This window comes from Pseudophryne corroboree, chromosome 3, assembly GCF_028390025.1.
Source record: "Pseudophryne corroboree isolate aPseCor3 chromosome 3, aPseCor3.hap2, whole genome shotgun sequence".
NCBI lineage: Eukaryota > Metazoa > Chordata > Amphibia > Anura > Myobatrachidae > Pseudophryne > Pseudophryne corroboree.
This window is the reverse complement of record NC_086446.1, coordinates 376,813-382,812: the sequence shown is the minus strand read 5'-3', so window position 1 is coordinate 382,812 and position 6,000 is coordinate 376,813.

The following is a 6,000-nucleotide window of genomic DNA, read 5'->3' as shown; positions in this document are numbered from 1 at the left end:
ATAGGAGGCTACCATCTTCCACCAGAAGGCAAATGCACTAATGAACCGATACCCGGGCTGGATTCAGGAGATCCCGGACCATTGACTGGATCACCAACGCTTTTTCCAATGGAAGAAACACCCTCTGAACTTCCATGTCGAGTATCATCCCCAAGAAGGGAAGTCTCATTGTCGGCTCCAAATGTGATTTTGGAAGGTTCAGAATCCATCCATGATCCTGAAGTAGATGAGTTGAGAGAGTAGTACTCTGCAATAACCACTCCCTGGAAGATGCTTTTATCAGTAAATCATCCAGATATGTAATTATGTTCACTCACTGCTTGCGGAGGAGCATCAGCTCTTCCATGACCTTGGTGAACACCCTCAGTGCTGTAGAGGCCAAATGGCAGTGCCTGGAACGGATAGTGACAGTCCTGTAGTGCAAACCTTCGATAAGTCTGGTGAGGCGGCCAGATCGGAATGTGAAGGTGTGTATCCTTGATATCAAGGGATATTAGGAATTCCCTCTCCTCCAGACCTGAGATTACCGCTCTCAGAGACTCCATCTTGAATTTGAATACCCACAAGTAAGGGTTCAAGGATTTTAGGTTCAATATCGGTCTGAACGAACCGTCCGGTTTCGGTACCACAAACAGATTGGAGTAATAACCACTGTTCTGTAGTTGTGGTGGAACTGGAACAATGACTTGTGTTTGTACCAATTTTTTAATAGCCTTCTGCAGGATTGTACTGTCTTCCTGAGAAGCTGGTATGCCTGATTTGAAGAATCTGTGAGGTGGGAGTTCTTGAAACTCCAGTCTATACCCCTGGTCAATAATATCTTTTATCCAGGGGTCTAGGCATGATGTCGCCCAGATGTGACTGAAATCTTTTAACCTATGTCGACTTACCTGCAGCTGCCTTGGATATCCACATATCCAGTGTGTCCCCAAACAGGGCCTCACCTGTGAAGGGCAGGATCTCCACACTTTTCTTGGATTCTGTGTCCACAGTCCATTGGCGAAGCCACAGTCCCCTGCATGCCGAAACTGCCATAGTTGTGGCCCTTGCATTAAGCAGGCCAATTTCCTTCATGGCCTCCACCATGAAGCCTGCAGAATCCTGTATGTGATGTAAAAACATGTCAATGTCACTCCTATTCATGAAATCTAAATCATCTAGTAAGGTGCCTGACCACTTTACTATGGCCCTAGAAATCCACACACAAGCAATAGTGGGTCTCTAAACCACTCCTGTAGCAGTGTATAGTGATTTGAGCGTAGTCTCAATCTTGCGGTCAGCCGGATCCTATAAGGAGGCTGTACCAGGAACAGGTAAAACAACTTTATCTGACAATCTAGACACAGAGGCGTCCACAATAGGTGGGTTTTCCCAATTCTTCCTATACTCCTGAGGGAAAGGGAAAGAAATGAGCAGCCTTTTAGGGAATTGGATTTTTTTTCTCTGGGTTTTCCCAGGTTCCTTCAAATAGGGAGTTTAACTCCTTTTGATGCAGGGAAGGTAACCGAGGATTTCTTTTTTACATTAAAATAAGATTCCTCTTCCTGAACAGAAACCTTCTCGGTTATCTGCAAAATATCCCTAATGGCCGCAATCATAGCTTGTACCCCTCGGGCAGGAGCTGCATCTCCCCCCCAGATCCACCTCACCGTCTCCTGTATCTGAGGCATCGGTATCAGTGTCAGCATGCATTATCTGGGCCAGTGTACGCTTTTGTGGATATGTGGGTGGGGTGAGAGGCGCAGTTGTGGGGGCTGTATCCCTATTCATCAGATCCTCCACATTCTCTCTAAAATGACGCGTCTTTCTCAGTATGGGATAATCTGGTAGAGATATTTGATATCATACCCTTATGGAGTCCACCCAAACGGGTTCAGACCCAGAAGCCTGAGAAGGTGTACTGTTTTGAGTACATAGCAGGGACTCCCCTGGAGAAGATCAACACTCTGCAGTACAAGACACACGGGGTCATTCCAAGTTGATCGCTCGCTGTCGATTTTCGCAGCGCAGCGATCAGGTGAAAAACTGCATTCCTGCGCATGCGTATGCCCCACATTGTGCACATGTGACGTATGGATACAAAGCCCTTTGTGGTTGTGCTCAGGTTCTAGCAAAGTTTTTCTTCGCACTGGAGGTGTTATGATTCCAGCACTCCTGGTCAGAGGAGATCTTATGGCAAGGACCGGAGCACTGGAACGGAATGCGGGAAAAGGGAGCAGGAAAGAACAATAGCCCCTGGCGCCCTAACTCTGTTGTCTCACCCTTGCTGTCAGAAATCCCTTGCGAGACTATGGTTTCTCGAGCTCTTGGCAGCCGCGTTTGAAGGGCGGATTATGTCTGCCCAACTCCGATGCCCCCTGGTCTTAGTGAGAGACAAAGGGAAATCCGAGACAGGATGATAACAAGAGGCCCTCTAACTAAACAAACAGGCCAGGGGCTACGAGCTAACTAAAAACCTAAAGTATGTGCGGAGAAACTGCCAGGGAAAAAGACAACCAAAATCCACTTGTCCAATACTCCTACCCGCCACCGCCGAATACCAGAGTGGACCTGTGGAAGCGGAACCCTCCGCAAATGCTCCAAACGCAAAATATAAAGGGTAAAGCGGCCGAGCCGCTACACACGGCAGAGCCGCGACTCACGAACACCACTGGATGTTAAACGGTGATCAGTCAGGACTCCAGGGACGAGATGATAACTCCCGAGTACAGGACTTCAGAGGACTGGAATGATCGGATACAGCAGGACTGGAAACGGACTCTCAGCAAACAAAGGCAGCATGCAGGAAGCTATTACCGGCGTCTGTGAGAAGCCCTGGGAGTGTACTTAACAGGGAGTCCTCCAATCAGCTGTTTAGAAGCTGATTGGACTAAATGCCATGCAGCTGCCTTGCTGCACGGCCAGAGAACAGGTGAACGCATTAAATCCTAAAACCCAGCAACGGGGAACGCGGTCCGCCAGTGGCGTCCCCGTTGCTAGGGTCCGTGCGGCTTCAGCGCGCCCGGCGTCTAGCGTTGCTAGGGAGCCGGCGGCTGTACGTGCACGGCGTCCCTAGTTGCTAGGCGCCGGGTCGCACGGACAAGCGGACCCCGGCGCCTAACAGTACCCCCCCCTTGAGGAGGGGTCAAGGAACCCCTAAAGCCAGGTTTCCGAGGAAATTCCCAAAAATATGCCCTCTTGATCCTCGGGGCATGAAGATCCTTATCCAGGGCCCAAGACCTTTCCTCCGGACCATAGCCTCTTCAGTGAACCAGAAAATAAAGCCGGCCCCGGGACAATTTGGAATCGAGAACCTTCTCCACCAAGAACTCCTGTTGTCCCTGTACATCCACCGGAGATCTACCCTGAGAGATCCTCCGAGGAAATCTACTGGAAGAAACGTATTGTTTCAACAGGGAACAATGAAACGTATTTCCAATCCTGAGAGATCTTGGTAAACGTAACCGAAAGGCAACTGGGTTGACTCTTTTAATAATAAGAAATGGCCCAATAAATTTGGGTCCCAATCTAGCCGAGGATTTTCGAAGCCTGATGTTACGAGTCGACAACCATACCCTATCTCCCACCTTAAAAGTGCAAGGACGTCGGAGCCTGTCAGAAAATTTCTTCTCTCGAAAGGCCGCTTTTCTGAGAGCAAGGTGCACTTTTTTCCAAATGGCTCTGAGATGGGAGGTTAAGGTTAGCGAGGAGACTGAGGAATGATGAAAAAAAGAATTAGCTCTGGGGTGAAAACCAAAAACTGAAAAGAATGGAGACTCTTTAGTGAAGGAATGACAAGAATTATTGTAAGCAAACTCCGCCAACGGAAGAAACCAATCATTCTGGAGTTTGGCTGAATACAAGCGCAAATACTGTTTCAATGATTGGTTAACTCGCTCGGTTTGCCCGTTGGATTGTGGGTGGTAACCGGATGTTAATGACAATTTCATCTTTAATGAGGCACAAAAACATTTCCAGAATTGTGCAATGAATTGTGGACCCCGATCAGAAACAATATCAGTAGGCAACCCATGAAGTCTGAAAACATGGCGGAGAAACAAAACTGCCAACCCTTGGGCAGAAGGCAATCGGGGAAGAGCAATAAAATGAGCCATCTTGCTAAAACGGTCCACTACCACCCATATGACTCGGAATCCGGCTGAAAGGGGAATGTCAACCACAAAATCCATGGAAATATGAGACCATGGCCTGAGAGGAACATTTAAGGGCATAAGTTGCCCGATAGGCAAGGAACGGGGAACCTTATGCTGTGCACAAACCTGACATGAATAAACAAACTCCTTAACGTCTTTAGAAAGACCAGGCCACCATACTGAGCGAGAGACTAACTCCAAAGTCTTAGAGATTCCCGGATGCCCGGAAACTTTGTTATCATGGAATTCCGTTAAAACAGTAGCTCTCAAAAATGCAGGGACGTAAAGACGACCAGCAGGAGTATTTCCAGGAGCTTGGTGTTGAAGCTGTTTTAACTGGGTAAATAAATCTTGTGTGAGGCCTGCCCAGATGACCGAAGATGGAAGTATGGGAGTAACCGGACTGTTATTGTGAACCGGAAGAAAGCTGCGTGACAGGGCATCAGCCTTAGTATTCTTGGAACCAGGCCTGAAAGTGATTATAAATTTGAAACGAGTAAAAATAAAGCCCAACGTGCCTGCCGGGCATTAAGCCGCTTAGCCGATTCGATGTATTGCAGGTTTTTATGGTCAGTCAATACTGAAAAAGTATGTTTTGCTCCCTCCAGCCAATGCCTCCACTCCTCGAAAGCCCACTTTACCGCCAGTAACTCCCGATTACCAACGTCATAGTTGGATTCAGCGGAGGAGAATTTACTGGACATAAAGGCACAAGGATGTAACTCCAGAGACTCCGGATCCTTTTGAGAAAGGATAGCCCCCACTCCAACCTCCGAGGCATCAACCTCCACAACAAAGGGCAATTCCGGATTGGGATGTCTGAGGACTGGAGCCGAGACAAAAGCTTGTTTCAAGGCCCGGAAGGACAACTCAGCTTCACGCGACCAGTTGGTAGGATCCGCTTCTTTCTTTGTCAGAGCTACAATGGGAGCAACCAGGTCAGAAAAAGAATGAATGAACCTCCTATAATAATTCGCAAACCCTAAAAAGCGCTGAATTGCTTTTAAATTGGTGGGTTGCGCCCAACTAAGGATGGCCTGGAGCTTCTTTGGTTCCATGGAAAATCCCTGAGGGGAAATAATGTACCCTAAAAAAGATACTTCCGTGACGTGAAACTCACACTTCTCCAGTTTGGCATATAAATGATTCTCACGTAACTTCTGAAGAACCAGACGCACCTGGGTAACATGTTGTTCCATTGATTCAGAATAAATCAGGATGTCGTCTAAGTAAACGACCACGAATTTCCCTAGGAAGTCACGGAGCACATCGTTAATGAGGTCTTGAAAAACTGCTGGAGCATTAGACAAGTCGAACGGCATCATTAGGTACTCATAGTGACCCGACTGAGTACTGAAGGCCGTCTTCCACTCATCTCCAGATTTAATTCGGATGAGGTTGTACGCTCCTCTAAGGTCAATTTTAGAAAAAATCACAGCCGAACGTAACTGATCAAAGAGTACAGAAATCAGCGGCAAAGGATAAGTGTTTTTAACTGAGATCTTATTCAGGGCTCTAAAGTCAATGCAAGGTCTAAGCGAGCCATCCTTTTTCTCCACAAAGAAGAAGCCTGCACTTAAAGGAGATTTTGATGGTCTAATAAATCCTTTCTCTAGGCTCTCCTTAACATAATCATTCATAGCCGCAGTTTATGGCCCGGATAATGCATATAGTCTTCTCTTTGGCAAAGCGGCACCAGGAATTAGCTCAATAGCACAATCATAAGGCCGATGGGGAGGCAGAATGTCCGCATTGCCTTTGGAAAAGACATCAGCAAACTCCTGGTATTCCACAGGAATGAGTTCTGGAATGATAGCTGCTACTCTGACTGGAAACGTAATACATTCCTTAGCACAAAAAGTACCCC